This window comes from Erythrolamprus reginae, chromosome 1 (assembly GCF_031021105.1).
Source record: "Erythrolamprus reginae isolate rEryReg1 chromosome 1, rEryReg1.hap1, whole genome shotgun sequence".
NCBI lineage: Eukaryota > Metazoa > Chordata > Lepidosauria > Squamata > Dipsadidae > Erythrolamprus > Erythrolamprus reginae.
The window spans coordinates 94313056-94332999 of NC_091950.1; the positions used below are offsets into that span (position 1 = coordinate 94313056).

At 45.2% G+C, this 19944-nt stretch overlaps 1 protein-coding gene across 4 annotated transcripts in view; it reads right to left on the bottom strand.

The window, feature by feature from the left end:
- The window catches only part of NR1H3 (nuclear receptor subfamily 1 group H member 3), a 52407-nt gene that overhangs the window by 21258 nt on the left and 11205 nt on the right, over positions 1-19944 (bottom strand). Inside the window, exon 1 of one of the 4 annotated variants that reach the window (XM_070760187.1) lies at positions 3628-3726. The exons of the other annotated variants lie outside the window; for them this stretch is intronic. The gene's annotated coding sequence lies outside the window, so the exon portion shown is untranslated. Of the gene's footprint in view, positions 1-3627; positions 3727-19944 lie in introns of those variants that run through there. 4 annotated transcript variants of the gene reach the window in all.

The window sequence follows — 19944 nt, forward strand, 5'->3', positions numbered from 1 at the left end:
ACTGTTTTTATCAATAATATAATACTTATAATAGAAATAGGGTTTTAATCATTTGTTGATTTCCAAACAACTTTTCATACAGCAGCTCAAGAGGGTGTACATAGTTTGTCCAGGACTGTCATAATGAGATTATCTTAAGTAGCATTCTCCAACTTGATGCCCTCCAAATGTGCTGTGCTGTACTAATGGGTAACATTTCCAGCAGATCTGAAGGATATCAGTTTAGGAAAGTTAGATGAAAAGTGAAGAAGCCCATCAAATTACCCAATAAGGCGTTTTCACTTTTAATTCATGTATTTATTTTTTTATTACTTGTTTATCTCCAAAAACATACTTTTTAGACAGATTGAAAACATAAGAAAACAGTAAAACTTTAAAACTATTTCATACCAGCCGTTAAAAACAATCCAAAACTAAGGCAGCTTCCTGCCAAAGAAATAAGGATTCTGAAATACTGTAGTGTGGGAGGAAGGAGGGGAGGAAGGAAGGAGCAAAACAGCCTAGTTGCCTGAAATATAATTAATCTTATAATCTTGATTAATTATAACTTCAGATAAGTTTTGGGTTCAGCTATTCTCAGTAAAGCATATTGCCCTGATTACCATTTTTAGGACCTTAGAAGCAGTAAAATGAGTTTACTTGGCTTGCAGCGGTGTGCCTGATTGTGATGGTCTCCTCACATGCCAAACTAAAGCTTCACTTGTGGTAATTTCCATTCTAGCAAAACTCTGACTTAATGAAAGGTAACAGTACCTCAATAGAAAACCTACTTCAGACAACATCCACTGAATGGTTATGTGAGATATATTTAAACAAACCTCCTTATTTAAAAATAATTCAAAGAGGATCTAGATACAATAAAAGGGGGAAAAACTGAATTGCCCCACCTAGATATCTGGGGGGGGGAATTCAATTTGGTCTTTTGCTGCTGTCAGCGCGGTATTAAGCAATACTGCTGCAAAGTAGTACTGAAGGGCGGAATATGGCAGGAAACGGTCCATTACCAGACAGCTGGAGCCAAAGAAATGCTTGGATGCTTGACTAAGGGAATTTAAAAACTGACATGTCATCACACACAAAGGCCAAAGCAGGCATTCAAAGTGAAACTTGTTACTCAGTACAGTTTTTGACTGGGAAAAAGTGATGTCGGCATTTAGAACTGAGGAAGTTGTAGTGCATCTCTGAAGAAAACAAACAACTGTCAGAAGTGAGCATCACTCTTCTCTGTTCCCTTGCAATGAACCTGATAACTTGTTGATCATAGTTTCTTCTTTAAAATGCTTCTAAATCTCCTTTTAAGTGCCTGCAGTAGCCATGCAATCTCATTTGTATGTTTACTTCCCAGTTATCTTTCCCAGCTCCCTTTCTTGGTTCATTCATTGCTATTTCATGGAACTTAAATACCTGAATGGGAAAATCAATTCTACATTGTTAATTCTTCAATTAAATAAAAACGATAGTGTTCCTATTGCAGTTACCCAGGCATTTCCAACATCTTTTGGTCATTTATTTATTAATTATTTATTTATTTATTTATTTATTACAGTATTTAGATTTGTATGCCGCCCCTCTCCGCAGACTCGGGGCGGCTCACAACCATGTCTGATTTTTTTTTTACTGAGATACAGATACCCCGAGTCTGCGGAGAAGGATGGCATAGAAATCCAATCAAATAAATAAATAAATATCAAATTAACAATTAGATATTAGGAGCTCAATTATTAACAAGAATTAAAAAGAATTTCCTGACAGTTAGAACAATTGATCAGTGGAACAGCTTGCCTCCAGAAGTTGGGAATGCTCCAACACTGGAAGTTTTTAAGATGTTGGATAACCATTTGTCTGAAGTCATGTAGGGTTTCCTGTCTAAGAAGGGAATTGGACTAGAAGACCTCCAAGGTCCAACTCTGTTGTTGTTGTTGTTGTTGTTGTTGTTGTTGTTGTTATTATTATTGTTGTTGTTATTGATGCATGTTTGCATACTGTAGATCCATCCTAACGCTATTCCCCACTTTTCTCAAAGTGCAGAGAAAATGATATATAAGATGGGGGGGGAGAGAGAAATCTTGGAAGAGTGAAGAAGGAGAGCTGAATAATTTGGAAATAAGTAACCATCAAGTTCAACATTTTTATGATGCTCCTGGGACAAAAAAATAACCTTTTCCATTGCCTCTTCCAATTATAAACTGCACCACTGAGTTATAGCAATACAGTGGTAAAAAAAGTACACTTGTAGTTTCTCTAGTAAAAAGTTCCCAATTAGGAATGTTTACGATTATGGTAAACTTTGTATGTTTTATCTTTTTTTGGTTGAAATCAAACTGTACTGTGTTAAAAACATAAGAGATCATTATAACATGAAGTATTTTCAAAGGAAGGATGTATGTTAGAGAATTAGCAAAACTCAAGGAAATCTGCAGTGATGCTTCAATGGGAAACATGACAATGAAGTCAGAATAATTTTCATCTTCAATTTATCAGTTTTCTTATATCAATTCCCAATTCTTGCAATATAAATAAAACCAAGAAAACAAAAATGTAAAACAATCAAGATAGGTAACAACTTCCTAATCTCAATTATAGAGACGATTCAATCTTAAAAGACCTAAAAGATTTGTTTTCACGTCCTTTTGAAATGATGCTGAAGCCACCATTTGCACAAAGAGACATCTCCCTTGTCTATCAGAAGAAGAGTTCAGGTCCTTCTTCCTGCAACAAGAACTTTAATTACACTATTATCATTTCTTTACTTACAGTATTTTCCATTATGTTTATAGACACATAAACATACAAATCTTCTGACCTTTATCTGTCTCACACATATATATGTAGAACCTTAAAAATCCATACTCAAGATAGAGTAGACCCAGAATAGACCAATTCTACATGCTGTTACAGGGATTGAAGGCATAAGATATCCAGCATATGTTGATGATTGGCTAATGCCAAAATAAATTAAAATTTGACTGGACTTATGGAATCAACATTTGAAGCATCTTATTTATTTATTCATTTGTTCATTCATTCATTCATTCATTCATTCATTTATTATAAATCCAGAGTTTTACTGCTATACTCTGGGAAGTTTGAGAAATTCAGAATCTGAAAATAGTTGGAAAGATCTTACAACCATTGGAAACAAATGATTATAATAATTGTTCTGTCTTTTGATAGAAATTTGTAGGGTTTGGATAGAAAATAAGCAGGTTTTTTGGGGATCACTCTGATATAAAAACTATCATTGCTTATATGCAATTATTTTAATTTAATCTAACATAGAATTTTTTTCAACTATCAAAAATTAAGCACTTTTAAGATTTCAAATGTTTGCAAGGCATTTAAGTCCTCTTTTATACAATTTTATCAAGTAATAAATAAACCAGTATCCATCAAATTCCTCAATTTAATTAAAAACTATTCAGCAGCACAACAGCCAGGTCCCTTTCTAGAGAATCAAATAATAAGAGTTCAAAAGCAGGAAGAAAATGACTTTTATCTCATGTTCTATTTCTTATTACGCATAACCAGAGCCTTGGTTTCTACAAAAATCTAAAAGAGAATTTGCTTTAATTATACTGTGAAAATAAATTCCTTCCTGAAAATATTGTGAAATAGGATAATGCCTACCCGTTTTAAATTCCTTTATTCCAGTGATCCAGTTAATAATATCTATATGCTGGAAGCGTGCGTGTTGTCTTGTCAGTTCTTGTTAGTGCCAGTTCCAAATGAAAACAATAGAGTATTAGCCAATCGTTCTTTTAAAAAATACAATCAGAACAACCCCAAACCCCATGGGGAAGTAAATGTAGGTAAAAGGCGAATTGAAAGCATAAAATCCCCTGGGCTGTGATCACATTCATGTGCCTGTTGAGGCACCAAGTACTTTCAAGATACGTTGGCACCAAGCCTTACACCCTGCCCTTTGTAGAATCAGCTGAACAACTCAGCAAGCAAATGTCCTAAGTCCAACTCCTCCTGCTCCTTCAGATATGAAGTGCTGTTATTAAAACAAACCAAATAATTCAAGCAATATTTTCCTGTGGCCACCATTTGCACAAAGAGACATCTCCCTTGTCTATCAGAAGAAGAGTTCAGGTCCTTCTTCCTGCAACAAGAATTTTAATTACACTATTATCATTTCTTTACTTACAGTATTTTCCATCATGTTTATAGACACATAAACATACAAATCTATGATCTTTTCCACCCAACACATTTTTAAGCTGTGGGAGCTTGCTTTCTCAAGAAGAGCTCCTCCTTTCCTTTTTTTCTCACCTGCATTTCTCCCAAGAATTGAAAGATCAGGCTCCACAGAAACTGTGCTTATATTACATGCTGAACCACCAACTGTCCAATTGCATTTTTTTGTAATTTATACATGCAGAACCCCGTACAGTAGAATGTTTAATGTGCTATGCATATTCAAGCAATTGGAACAATTGAACAAACCATAATTGAGCTAACGATAGCTTGCATGGATTTGCACAATTCAGCAAACAAAAAGAGACAAGATAACTATTTATTTATTTATTTATTTATTATTTGGATTTGTATGCCGCCCCTCTCCGAAGACTCGGGGCGGCTCACAACAAGTGAAAAACAATCCAATACAATCCAATTAATTAAAATATTACAAGTTTAAGAGAATCCCCAATACTAACATACACACATACAAGCATACCATATATAACTTCAACGTGCCCAGGGGGAGATATTTAGTTTCCCCATGCCTGACGGCAAAGGTGGGTTTTGAGGAGTTTACGGAAGGCAGGAAGAGTAGGGGCAGTTCTGATCTCCGGGGGGAGTTGGTTCCAGAGGGCCGGTGCCGCCACAGAGAAGGCTCTCCCCCTGGGGCCCGCCAACCGGCATTGTTTAGTTGACGGGACCCGGAGGAGGCCCACTCTGTGGGACCGAATCGGTCGCTGGGATTCGTGCGGCAGAAGGCGGTCTCGGAGATATTCTGGTCCAGTGCCATGAAGGGCTTTAAAGGTCATAACCAACACTTTGAATTGTGACCGGAAACTGATCGGCAGCCAATGCAGACTGCGGAGTGATGGTGAAACATGGGCATACCTGGGTAAGCCCATGACTGCTCTCGCAGCTGCATTCTGCACGATCTGAAGTTTCCGAACACTTTTCAAAGGTAGCCCCATGTAGAGAGCATTACAGTAGTCGAACCTCGAGGTGATGAGGGCATGAGTGACTGTGAGTAATGAGTCCCGGTCCAGATAGGGCCGCAACTGGTGCACCAGGCGAACCTGGGCAAACGCCCCCCTCGCCACAGCCGAAAGGTGGTTCTCTAATGTCAGCTGTGGATCGAGGAGGACGCCCAAGTTGCGGACCCTCTCTGAGGGGGTCAATGATTCCCCCCCCAGGGCAATGGACGGACAGATGGGATTGTCCTTGGGAGGCAAAACCCACAGCCACTCCGTCTTATCCGGGTTGAGCTTGAGTCTGTTGACACCCATCCAGGCCCCAACAGCCTCCAGGCACCGGCACATCACTTCCGCCGCTTCGTTGACTGGGCATGGGGTGGAGATGTAAAGCTGGGTATCATCGGCATATTGATGATACCTCACCCCATGTCCTTGGATGATCTCACCCAGCGGTTTCATGTAGATGTTAAATAGCAAGGGGGAGAGGACCGACCCCTGGGGTACTCCACAAGGGAGAGACCTCGGAGTCGACCTCTGACCCCCCACTAACACCGACTGCGACCGGCCAGAGAGGTAGGAGGAGAACCACTGAAGCACAGTGCCTCCCACCCCCAACCCCTCCAACCGGTGCAGAAGGATACCATGGTCGATGGTATCGAAAGCCGCTGAGAGATCGAGGAGCACCAGGACAGAGGATAAACCCCTGTCCCGGGCCCGCCAGAGATCATCCATCAACGCGACCAAAGCGGTTTCCGTGCTGTAACCGGGCCTGAAGCCCGACTGCTGGGGACCTAGATAATCGGCTTCTTCCAAGGACCGCTGGAGCTGGAGTGCCACCACCTTCTCGACAACCTTCCCCATGAAGGGAAGGTTGGAGACTGGACGATAGTTGTTAAGTACTGCTGGGTCCAGGGAAGGCTTCTTGAGGAGGGGGCGCACAAGCGCTTCTTTATAGAGTGATGGAAAAACTCCCCTCCCCAAGGAAGCGTTGGTAATCTCCTGGGCCCAGCTCCGTGTCACCTCCCTGCTGGCCGAGACCAACCAGGAGGGACACGGATCCAGTAAACAGGTGGCGGAACTCACAGCTCCAATGGCCTTGTCCACTTCATCAGGTGTCACCAGATCAAACTCTTCCCAGACAGGTGGACAAGTACGTGCCCCAGTCACCTCGACTGACTCGTTGTCAGCCGACTCTGTTTTACAATTGGAGTCGAGGTCGGCCCGGATCTGAGCGACTTTATCAGCGAAAAACGTGTTAAACTCCTCGGCACTACTCTGCAAGGGCTCCCCAACTCCCCCCTGGTTAAGAAGGGAGCGGGTCACCCTAAACAGAGCGGCCGGGCGGGATTCCGCTGATGCAATCAAGGCGGCATGGTACGCGCATCTTGCCGCCTTGAGCGCCACTTTGTAAGTCTTAATAAAAGCTCTTACAAGTGTTCGATCAGATTCAGACCTACTCTTCCTCCATCGCTTCTCTAGACGTCTCTTTTGGCGTTTCAACTCCCGGAGCTCCTCGTTGAACCATGGAGCTCTACGGGGTCTAGCGCCACGGAGAGGTCGCAAAGGCGCAATCCGGTCGAGAGCCTCCGCAGCAGCCGTATTCCAGGCCTCCGCAAGAGACTCTGCCGAACTGTGGATGAGTGCCTCTGGAATAACCCCAAGCGCCGTCTGGAAACCCTCTGGATCCATTAGGCGTCTGGGGCGGAACATCTTCATTGGTTCCGCCTCCCTGCGGGGAAGGATTGGAGCCAGGAAGTCAAGCCGTAGTAGAAAATGGTCTGACCATGACAAAGGCACTGTTTCTAAGCCCCTTAGTCTCAGACCATTGCTCAGTTGCTCGGAAAGGAATACCATGTCAGGTGCGTGCCCCCCCTCATGAGTTGGACCCCGTACTACTTGAGTCAGGTCCATGGCTGTCATGGTGGCCATGAACTCCTGTGCCAACCCCGAGGTTTCGCCGAGTGACGGCAGGTTGAAGTCCCCCAAGACAATGAGTCTGGGGAACTCCACCGCCAACCCGGCTACCTCCTCGAGTAGCACAGGCAGGGCTTTTGACACGCAGCTGGGAGGCAGGTACGTGAGAAATAAGCCCACCTGAACCCCTAAGTCCAACCTCATCAAGAGTGACTCGCAACCCGCAATTTCCGGAGCAATGAGTCCACGTAGGCAAAGGCTCTCCCTGGCTATAATAGCCACTCCTCCCCCCCTTCCCTGGGGTCGAGGTTGATGCCATATCTGAAACCCAGCTGGGCAAATTTCAGAGAGAGGAACACCTCCCTCCGGGCCCAGCCAGGTTTCAGTGATACATGCCAGGTCGGCCTCCTCATCCAGGATCAAATCCCGGATGAGGAGAGCTTTATTTACCACCGACCTGGCATTAAGGAGCAGCAACCTGAGTCCAGGGCCAGAGTTACACTCATCACCAGTACCCAAGATTGGGCTCACAGAGTTGGAACAAGGGACCGTTATTAAGCAACGGTCTCTCGTTCCCCTGGAACGGCTAACTCTGTGACCCCCGCCATATCTGCCTCTCCCCAGCAACACAGGGATATTCCGGCCCTCTGCCACCCCAGAGATCAGTGCCCCTTCCTCCCCTGCCTCCCGAGCGTCAGGTGGGCCAATTCTGTCACTCATACTACTGTCACTCATCCCATCCATACCATATTCCCACCCACCCCAACCATCACACTCATACTCATTCATTCCATATACAACATTGAATCTACTCCAGTCATCCATTAATTAGAAACCCCCCCCAATATTAAAAGAGGATTAAATTAATAATAGATAAAAATGCTGATAGAATATAGCACAATATAATACATATAAATAGAATAAAAAGTTCACAAGATTAATAATTGATAAAATAGTATAAAATGTTAAAAAATGGTATAAATCAGTTCTTAATATTAATTATTAGCTAATCGTCGGTTAATCAATCGGCCCAGGTGTAGTGTCTTTATAGGTCTTCAATATAACTTAGATCTTTAAAAAGTCTTAAAAAGCTGTTGTTGTTTTTTCCAGCCGGTCCGCTAGGGCAGAGGTCCCCAACCGCCGGTCCGCGGACCGGGACCGGGCCGTTGGAGCTTTTCAGCCGGTCCGCGGCGCCAGGGCCCCCTCGGCCTTTCCGCATCACCAGCGGCGCTCCCACCGCCAGCCAGCCAAGCCCCGCGCCCGCCGGAACCGGCTCCTCGCTCTCCCCCCGCCGCCCGCCGCGTTTGCAGGAGGTGGGGAGGGTTGGGCGGCCCGCCAAGGCCAGGAGGGACGCCGCTGCCCCCCCCCCTCCTTCCCTCTCTCCGCCCACCGCTGCGCCTCCTTGACAACGAGAGGAAATGCCGGCAAAGGCTTTCCTCAGCGGAGGCCGGCGAAGGTGATATTGAATGTCGGGGGAGAACGGGTGGTTGCACGCGCTTCCTATCTCCCTGCTAGCCCACTCGGAATATTCAAAATAAGAAAAACCTTTGCCGGCGAAGGCTTTTCTTATTTTGAATATTCCGAGTGGGCTAGCAGGGGGATAGGGAACGCGTGCAAACGCCCGTTCTCCCCCGACATTCAATATCACCTTCGCCGGCCCCGCCTCTCCTGCAAACCCCCTTGCTGAGAGCCCGGGGCGAAAGTGCTCTCGCAAAGGTGAGGCGGGCAGGGCGTGCGCGCGTCATCGCTGAGAAGAACAGAGAGAGAACGAGAGTGAGTGAGAGCAACAGACAGCAAGATAGAGAGAAAGTGAGAAAGAGAGAGTGAGAAAGGGGGGGAGAGAAAGAGATAGCAAGAGAGAGAACAAGAGAGAGAAAGAGCGTGAGAAAGAAAACAAGAAAGAGTGAGAGAGAGAGAAAGAAAGCAAAAGAGACAGAAAGAAAACAAGAGAGAGAAAGTGAGAAGAAGAGAGAGAAAGAGGGGGAGAGAGAGAGAAAGAGAGAGGGGGGAGAGAGAGAAAGAGAGGGAGAGGGAGAAAGAGAGAGGGAGAGGGGGGAGAGATAGCAAGAGAGGGAGAGAGGGAAAGGGGGAGAGAGGGGGAGAGAAAGAGAGAGGGAGAGAGAGAGGAGATAAAGGAAGAGGAGAGAGAGAAAGGAAGAGAAAGAAAGAAAGAGGGATAGAAAGAGAGAGAGAGTGAGAGATGCTCAGTGAGCCTTTCTTTGAAGTTGCCTTTCTTTCTTTCTCTTTCTTGCTTTCTTTCTTGCTCTTTTTCTTTCTCTCTTTTACCTTCCCTTCCTCTATTTCTTCTTTTCTTTCTCCTTCCTACCTTCTTCCCTTACTCTCCCCTTTCATAAGTTTCCTTGCTTCCTTCCTCTGTTCCTGTCCCTTCCCCCTTTCTTTCTTTCTTTCTTTCTTTCTTTCCTTCCTTTCCTCCCTCCATTTCTTGCTTTCCTTTTCCTTCCTCCCTTCCTTCCTCCCTCATTCCCTTCTTTCACTCCTTCCTCTCTTACTCTCCCCTTTCACACCTTTCCTTGCTTCCTTTGCACCCTTCTTTTGTTCCTGTCCCTTCCCTCTTTCCTTCCTTCCTTCCCACCCTCCGTCCATTCATTCACCCATTCCTCTCTTGATCGCCCCTTTTACGGCGCCGCTGACAGCTAGCTCCCCCCCCCCCCACCGGGCCATGGAAAACTGGTCTAGCTTAAAGCCGGTCCCTGGTGCAAAAAAGGTTGGGGACCTCTGCGCTAGGGGGCATGGGTCTTCTGTAAAGTGCATAGACGTGCATAGAAACCAGGGGGGGGGAGGGGGGGGGGAGGGGAGGGACAAACAAGATAGTCGTTTGCAAAGTTAGTATAAGCAATGTCCCTGGCCAATTGGCCATATTGGTCCCAGGCAACCAGTCAACCAGTCCCAGGCAACCAGTCCCATCCTTCTCACTCTCCTCCATGGTTTATTGTCCAGCAAGCCCGTCTCCACAGTCTTTCCCACCTACTCCTCCCTTGGCACCAGCAGCTCTCACCTGCTGGTGCCATGCAGGAAGGGGGGGGGGGGCGGGGAGGTTGTTATTCCAAATATACCCCGCCAGCAGTTATCCTCCACTGGAGCAGGTCGCTCTTCGTCACCTCCATTTCCCCTGCTCTCTCTCTGCCTCGACGCTGGTCACTCTCACTCACCAGGTCGAGGGGGGGGTGTCGGTTCATCAGTGCCCCCACACTCCACGTTCCACGTTCTTTCAACACGTTCTTTCAACACCATCCACTTTCCTCCTTTCCTCCTTCTCCGCTGTTTCTTAATTTTTACGCAAGGCACCGCCGCCATCTCCCGCGTCCCAATCAGCCACCTCTCGACGCTGCGGTCTTTTCCGGTGTCTACAGCATCCTCCGGCCCTCACCATCTCCGGCCCCCACCATCTCGGTGCGGTCTGCTCCCCTCTGTCAGGCCGAGTCGGGGGGCTCAGCCCGACAGTCGCTCTGTATCTTCTCGGCTGCTCTCTTCCCTCCGATGTCAAAGACTCTGCGCGCGTCGCCGCCGCCATCTTCCGCGTCCCAGCTGGTTCCGCGTCCCAGCTGGTCGCTCCGCAGACACTCACGCGCCTCTGCCCCCAGCCTCAGAGCTCTGCAGTTGGGGATACAGTCGGGGATACAGCAGCAACAGCGACAACAGACAACCCTCCATCCTGGACCAACATTTCCGACGATACCCCGTTGTTCAAGGGAGCGGCGGACCCACCATCTCCCCACCGCTCGAACCGGAACCGGAAAATCTTAAAGTTATTCTCTCCTCTTCCAAAGCTGGGAACCAGGAAGTTTCTTTTGTGGTTTCTGGCGCTCCTACGCATGCGAAGACCAGTTGGCTGGCATGCATGTGCACAGCAGAACCTAGAAGAGCAACAGGCAACAGCTGGCATGGCTGGAGAAATGGCATTGTGTGCCACTTCCAGCACATGTGCCATCACTGCCCTAGCTAAACAAAAATGTAAAAATTACAGGAGCCAACCCTATCCCCCATTGTGCTCTTTATAAAGAGAACACACATTGAGATGTTTTCTGTAGCTCTCCCCTGTCATCTACCCATGGCCTAGATACAGTATTTGCAACTTAAATATGATATGGCCCTATTCAACATGTCACTAATCTATGCTGGCTAAGGTTGTTTATCACAACAAGAAGTCACTGAGATCAGTCAGATTTAAAAACACAAATCACAACCTCCCAATTAAGAGATAATTCATCAATACATTTATGAAGAGTAACAATGCAATTTCTTTGTAAAGAAATTACAAGGCAAAAATTACATAACAATAGATGAAACCATGCTCACTTTTTTCCCCAACAGACTGGTGCCAGCATGATTTTTTACACTGGTCAATTCCTCTTATTTTTTTACCAATCAGCAATATTTTTCATATGCTTCTTTAAAAGGTTTATTTACTTCCTCTAAGGGTCTGCCACAGGGAAGCTAAATGTCCTCACAATATTTTCTCTTAGCTCTTCCTCTTGATCTCGCTAATGGACTTTTTCTCATTTGTTCTGAGATGGTCTTAACCCTCTACACTGATCAGGATTTAGAACATGGGGCCCAATTCTTTCTGGTCTAGGACTCACCTGCCTTTTAAGTGCAGTAAATGCAGTAGGAGAAGCCATGACAAAAATTGAATTTGTTTTGAACTCCTTTGCATTTCAATGTATTGAAATACATTAAGCAGTTAATAAAAATATCTTCTAATAATGTACTTCATGAGTTCCTTTTCTGTTACAGTGATCCCCCGCTCGTTGCGAGGGTTCCGTTCCAGGAGCCCCCGCAACGAGCGGGTTTTCGCGAAGTAGTGATGCGGAAGTAAAAACACCGTCTGCGCATGTGCAGACGGTGTTTTTACTCCCACAGCGCTAGCGAGGAGCCGAAGATTGGGGGCGGGGCGGCTGTTTGCCGCCGGCATGGAGGGCTTCCTAGCAGCCCCCCAAACCCGGGTTGGGGGTCCGGGGGGCGCTTGGTATCGCCGGTTTTGAGCTGAGTCCGGAAGCGAATTCGCTTCCGGACTCAGCTCAAAACCGGCGATACCAAGCGGCAAGGAACGGCTTGTCTCGGCGCTTTCGAGCTGACAGCTCGAAAGCGCTGAGACAAGCCGTTCCTTGCCGCTTGCTATCGGCGGTTTTGAGCTAAATCCGGGAGCGAATTCGCTTCCGGACTCAGCTCAAAACCGGCGATACCAAGCGGCAAGGAACGGCTTGTCTCGGCGCTTTCGAGCTGACAGCTCGAAAGCGCCGAGACAAGCCGTTCCTTGCCGCTTGCTATCGGCGGTTTTGAGCTAAATCCGGGAGCGAATTCGCTCCCGGATTTAGCTCAAAAGCGGCGAGAATGAACGGCGTGGGCGGGCGAAGGGCGGGCGGCAGCGAGGAGTTTGCGTGGGCGGTGGGGAAACTCCTCGCTGACGCCAGCAAGAGGGGGAAGACCCAGGGAAGCCGCTGCCATCTACGCATGCGTGCCCGGCACGCATGCGTAGATGGTATTTTTGACTTCCGGGTTGAAAAATAGCGAAGTACCCTGTTCGCAATGGTTGGGGACGCAATAAACGGGGGGTCACTGTATATGAAAATATAAATGAACGGTCACTTTTGAGTTACTGAACCAAAGACACTTATGCATTGTGCATAGTATGGAGATGCCAAATTATCTCCAATTAGAATGAGTAATTTGTTTTTCCCTTTTATGATTTAAAAATAGAGTGAAAACATTTTGGATGAAAGGTAAATCTGGAAATGAAAGATCTTATGACATTAAACAACTAGCTGTACACGTCACCTCAAAGATGTAATTGTAAAACTTTTACTATTGTAAATCTTCTTTCCACTGGCCACTTTATTTTGTGTATTATTTTATTAATGCATGTGCATTCCAGGCCAATAGTTTCATCAGTTCCCAAGAACAACATGTAATACATAAAATGCTAAAACTATTTAGCATTCTAAAGTAATTCAAACACTAAAACACCCAAGGAGACGGTACAATAGATACTGTCAAACCACTCAGAACTTGAAGACCAAAATGACTCTTCTTGTTCCTCATGCAAAAAATGATAAGATTGACTTTTTTCCCCACTCCAGAATTCATTTATATTTCAAGAGGTCTATTTCTATTCCTTTATATTATTTCAGTTTAATGCAATTATTTTCCAGAAATTACACATAGATTTTCACAACAAAAAGTTGCATGCAAAAGGTAAGGCCTTCTATTCTCTAAGTCAGTGTTTCTCAACCTTGGAAGTTTAAAATGTGTGGAATTCAATTCCCAGAATTCCCCAGGCAGCATGCTGGCAAGTCAAAAAAAAAAAAAGAAAGAAAATTATAAAAAGAAAAAAGAATTATATTGTATCATCACCAATGAGCTATGATATGTCTCTAAGAAAATCAATTGGGAGACATAGCAACCTCACAAAGTATAAATATAATCAAACTTTATTTCTGAACAGGAAACAACAACAAAAAATAATACCTTTCTATCTTTTAGTAATCATAAACAAGCCTTTCAGTGCTCCAGGACATAAAAATATAGTGTTAAAATCAAATAGACTTTTTAAAAAATAAAAATACTCCATAGAGAAAAGTTTAAAGAGGAAAAAAAGAAATCATATATCAATAAATGAACAAATCAATCGATAACAGAATTTTGGAAGACCACAGGGCAATGCTAGTATCTTTCCAGTTGGAGCCATTCTGAGATAAAAAGGTTCCAGGTTGAACAAAAATACATAATGACAATACTTGTACAAAGACAATTACCAAAGACAATAAATTAAACATTAGTCAAATTAAAAATAACTTTACACATTATTTCCATCTATTTTTAAATCTATTATTACAAAAATAGCCTTTTTTTTTTCAAAACAGTTTTCCTTCTATTTCTTGAGGATTCTAATCAGTTAATTCTGAAGCTTCTGGGAAACTGGATATTTCCTTTTTCTTCCCAGATTCAGTTCCCAACTTATTGTATGGCTTTGTTTCTCAGTAGTAAAGAGAAACCTCAAATGCTGTGCTCAAGACTATACAGTGCTAATTAACTGTAATATTGGTACTACATGGTTAGTAGTAACAAATGAAACACAAACAAAAAAATTCTGCCAACCAACTAGCAATTTATATTTTCAATACCCAAGTTCTTTCTTGCTCTTGATTTATCTCTACTTTTCCTCTGTATGTTATTATTACTCCTTATCCATTTCTGTGTATCTTTTATTTCCTTCAGCCTTGTTATAGTCCAAACTTTTGCTATCTGTCATTTGTCTGTCTGTCTGTCTGTCTGTCTGTCTGTCTGTCTGTCTGTCTATATCTATCTAATCTAATCTAATTAATCTAATTTAATTATTTATTAAATATGTATGCCATCTGACTCCAAACCCCAACTTCTTTTAAATTCTTAATCAGCCTTTTTTACATTTTAATTTTGGAATTGATTAATCCTGAACAGATTTCTTTGACCAGCAATTTTCTTTCCCTGCCATTCAAAACTTGTAAACACTGGAACAGAAGAGCAGGCCATTCATTTCAAGAACTGGTTAGAACCAGTAGGGACCCATCTCTGCATCTGCCTGGTATCATAGTGTAAAGGTGTGCAACTAATGGTTTCAGTCTTTCCTATATGTTGGAGATAATCTTTCAAAAGATAAAACTAGAATACATTTTTCAAAAGTAACTCAGAATTCTCATATACTGTATGGGCTTTAGCTAAAGAAACATTTTATAGAAAAGAAACAGCAAGCAAAGAAAAACTGGTTAACATATGCTAGTACAGAAAAATGGGGACATTAAGATTAACTCAAAAGAACAATTGACAGCAGAACATTTTTATAGGTGAATTAAGAGAAAGGTTTAATGTAGGTTGAAAAAAAAAGCACCAGGAACAGAACATTATAAAACAAAATTTGAAAATGAATTGTATATATGATGAACATGTCTTTGTCAGAGTGCATACGTTTTTGTTGAGATTTGACATGGAAGAAGAGCAAGTTAAAGAATGTATGATAAAATGAGCTAAATGAACTAAAATTTTAGTTATGACATTCAAATGGATCAATGTGTTTAAAAGATTTGAAATTTACATTGTTTTAGAATTTAAAATGAGTTTTTTATAAAACACTGTGGTACCCTATTTTATGTCACCATAGAAAATTGTGTAAAAAATATAAAGATACTTTTAATTGCTGTTACAAATGTGAACACCATGAAATGACATTTTACTATGGAAGTGTACATGTAAAAAAGTGGGGGGAAATACTGGATAAAAGTATATACGATGATGCAGAGAGTTTTAAAATTTAATATTTTGTTGAAACCTCTGCTTTTTTTACTTGAACTTACTCATAGATTCTATAGTTGTATAAATGGCAGCTTTAGGGAAGCTATTAATGCATAAAAATGGAAAAACACAGAAATTCCCACAATGGAGGAAAGGACCATTAAGATGTTAGAACTTTCTAAAATGTCTAAATTAGCTTGTTTGATTAGGGAAGGAACAATAAATTTATGTAGTTTTTGTTGAAAATGGACAAAAATATATTGGTGATCTCAAGACTTAAATGTTAAAAAGAGTTGTTTAGGAAAAGGAAGGAACCATGATATATAATTTTGGAGGGTGGAAAAAGTAATAATTATGTTTGTAAATGCTGCATAGAAGCTATGCAGTCACTACTTTATTTTTTTTTGTCTTTTACTAACTTTTTTTACCTTTTCATATCTTTTTCTCTTTTTTATTTTTGCATGTTTCTGTATTTTTTAAAACTCTGTATAAAATTCTTTTTCAATTAAAATTATGCATAAAAATAAAATGTTCTCACATAAAAAGCCCAATTTACAGAAATTCATACAATCCTCTTGGCAAACCACAAGATGGTGCTGGTCCACCCTAATTACTGATTCCAAGAGAAAGATACACCTTTCAAAGTTATACTATTCCAAGAAATAAGTACAGGGAAAAGTGAACATTATTTTGCACAGAAAATTACACGGAATGCAAAAAAAATAGGAATATCTGAATAAGGTGTGTGTGAGAATGTGTGTGTATGTGTGTGAGAGAGAGGTTTAATGTTACCTATTTTTATGAAAACAAACTAAAGAGAAATTCCTGTGCTTATTTTTCTTGCACTCCCTGTTGCTTATTTATATCATCTCTCATTATAATTAATGTGACAAAAGCTGGCTTGAGTTATGAACTCTACTGTTCCAGTAACAGACATTCCTATAAACTTAACTAGCCATTTCAGTTGTGTTTCTCAAATCTTAAATTACTTGTTTCCTCATAAAAGGCAACAGGAATATTTTACTGGCAATGAGGACAAAAAGCAAACCTCAGAACTAATGTTTAATAGTAATAGCATAGCATTTAGACTTATATACCGCTTTACAGCCCTCTCTAAGCAGTTTACAGAGAGTAAGCATATTGCCCCCAATAATCTGGGTCTTCATTTTACCGATCTTGGAAGGACGGGAGGATGAGTCAAACTTGGGTCTACTGAGATTCGATCTGCCAAACTGCTGGCAGCCGGTGATCAGCAGACGTAGCTTGCAGTACTGCACTCTAACCACTACACCACCGAGAGTACAGTGATCCCCCGCTCGTTGCGAGGGTTCCGTTCCAGGAGCCCCCGCAACGAGCGGGTTTTCGCGAAGTAGCGATGCGGAAGTAAAAACACCGTCTGCGCATGTGCAGACGGTGTTTTTACTCCCACAGCGCTAGCGAGGAGCCGAAGATTGAGGACTCAGCTCGGAAGCTGCACGGGTGTTTTAAAAGGTCTCCGCCGGCATGGGGGGCTTCTTAGCACCCCCCCAAACCCGAGTTGGGGGTTCGGGAGGTGGTAGGAAGCCCCCCATGCCGGCGGAGACCTTTTAAAACACCCGTGCAGCTTCCGAGCTGAGTCCTCAAGCCAAGCGCAGAAGTTAGCCTTGAATCCCTTTGAATCCCGCCGCTTCTGCTGGATACGGGCGATGGGGGGGCGAGCTGCCACAGCCCCTGGCTTCCGCGTTGCTCGTCCCACCCACCGCCCGTATCCAGCAGAAGCTGCTGGATTCAAAGTGCTGCTGGGAGCCGCAGGCGAAAGGAGCTCGGGCATCGGAGCGCGGCGCCAGGCATTGTTCTCCGGACCCCGCCCGCTCAGCCCCGCGGCAGCCCTTTCCCTCTCCAGGCTGCGGGCGGGGTCCGGAGAACAATGCCCGAGCTCCTTTCGCCTGCGGCTCCCAGCCCACCGCCTGTCTCCTGCTGCCCGGTTTAGCCAGGACACGAGCGGCGAAATGACTTGGAGGAATGTGAAGATGAAACCGGCCGGTTTCAGCTTCACATTCCTCCAAGTCATTTCGCCGCTCGTGTCCTGGCTAAACCGGGCAGCAGGAGACAGGCTTTGAGTTTTGGCTGCGGGGGGAGAAGTAGGACTTTCCTAACTCCCTCGCCCCGCAGCCAAAACTCAAAGCCTGTCTCCAACGCGCGCTACGATCTTCCGGGCGAGCCAGGCTCAGCGGATCAAGGCAGCCGCTTGGGCCGAGAGGAGCCGGCCTTGATCCGCTGAGCCTGGCTGGCCCGGAAGATCGTAGCGCGCGTTGGCGGATCAAGGCCGGCTCCTCTCGGCCCAAGCGGCTGCCTTCCGTCACTGAGCCTGGGGTCCCGCGCCCCGGATCGGGCGGCTGCAGCTTTGCAAAGAGGCGCTTTTTTCCCTCCCAGCCCCGCGTGCAGATCCCGCGCGGCTTTTGTGTGTGTGTGTTTGTGATCTTTCCACGCGCTTTTGCGAGTTGTGCAAATTGGCGCTTTCGCTTCTTCCCCGCGCTCGGCTTCCTCCTTTTTTATTCCTTTGTTTGCCGGCGGCTCCAGGGCGCCCGCCGGGCCCGGCTTGCTTTGACCTCTCCCGGGCGGCCTCGGCATCCTTGGCGGCGAGCGGGGATCTTCCCCCCGCGAACGCAGGCAGGTGGTTGCGCGTGGCGCCCCGGGCTTTTTTAGGGGGGGTGCGATCGGGCGCTTGGAAGGGGAAGAGAAGCGTTGACAGACGCGGCGAACTTCCAGGGCTGGGGGTTTTTTATTTGCGCCCCGAGGGAGGAAGAGCCCCCGAAGTGACCCGCAGGAGCCGGGCGAAGCGGGCAGGCGGCGATCGCAAGACGCCGGCTTGGCTGCCAGGCTTTTCCGCCGGCACCTGAAGTGGAGCCCCCTTGGCCAAGCGCTCTGGGCGGCCGTCGCATCGGGCAGCCCGGGAGACCCCCGTCCGGCGCGCTACGATCTGGTCCCACCCGATCCTCCTCCCTGAGGCAGCTCGCCCTCCCATGGCCGCTTCCTCCACCCTCTATTGCAAGCCCTCGCCACCGCAGCCAACGCGCGCTGCGATCTTCAAGCTGCCTTCCGTGACTGAGCCTGGCTGGCCCGGAAGATCGTAGCGCGCGTTGGCTGCAGCGGCGAGCGAAGCCAAGCCGGCAGCAATGTCGCCGCCGGTGCAGCCAACGCGCGCTACGATCTTCCGGGCCAGCCAGGCTCAGTCACGGAAGGCAGCTGCTTGGCCCGGGATGCTGGGCCGAAAGGAGCCGGGCTTGAAGATCGCAGCGCGCGTTGGCTGCGGTGGCGAGGGCTTGCAATAGAGGGTGGAGGAAGCGGCCATGGGAGGGCGAGCTGCCTCAGGGAGGAGGATCGGGCGGGACCAGGTGGGGGCTGGAATTTCTCCGCCAGGGCGAAGGGCGGGCGAGCGGGTGCTGGGGAGGGCTTCTCGCCCTCCCGACAGCAAGAGGGGGGAGCGAACGGCGTGGGCAGGCGAAGGGCGGGCGAGCGGCAGCGAGGAGTTTGCGTGGGCGGTGGGGAAACTCCTCGCTGACGCCAGCAAGAGGGGGAAGACCCAGGGAAGCCGCTGCCATCTACGCATGCGTGCAGGGCACGCATGCGTAGATGGTATTTTTGACTTCCGGGTTGAAAAATAGCGAAGTACCCTGTTCGCAATGGTTGGGGACGCAATAAACGGGGGATCACTGTATATAAAAAAAAATAAAGTACAACTACAGCATTTTCGTTAATCATACATTTTCAGTAATGATACTTCTATAAATTAAAATCACTTAAACCAAGGTTTGTTGCTTTGTTTCCTAAAAGCTGAGTAGGAAATTTCCTTGTTTCAATTTTAAAATAAATATTTTAAAATTAAAAACCTTATAAAATGAAACAACAGCAATAGTATATTTTGGAAAAATTAAGGAAGCGTCTCCTGATAGTTTACCTTACAGTCGAGGAGCCCATCCCATCCCTTGTTCCAATACAGCCATGCTTAGAAATGATTGATCTTTGCCACTTCAAAGCACAGGAGGCACAGAAACAAGAGAGATTGCACATTCCCATTCTACACTGAATTTCAACCACCAAGCAAGTTTATGTGTTTTAGGACTCCCAAAGGGAGGGCCTGCACAGCACTTATGAAAATGAACTATAGTAGCCCCCAGATCTTGGCTTCCATTACAGCCTTGTGCCAACCAATTTGACTCCACTATCAGCATGACCTTTGAACAGACAAGAGGAAACGCAATTGTGACTTCAATTTTGTCAGAAATTTCAGGCAGGAAAATAATCTCATCAGTACTCTTTCCTTGAAGGAAAGCCTTTCATTAATGGAAAACGGGGCGGGGGGGTGCTCAAGAAAGTTCTCTATTACCCTCCTTTCATCAGGTAATGTATTCAAAGTAGGTTGGCAAATGTATCTAATTATCAGACAAAGATTAGCTTCTGACATCAAGCTAAAAAAATATTGCATCATTGATCAACATAAATTTAGGTGTGCACATTTATTCTGGGACATGTAAAAGTTGATAGCAAGATAGATTATGTTAAATAGCCTCTTTAAAGCTATATGCAGGGCAAAACTCATAATTTCAAC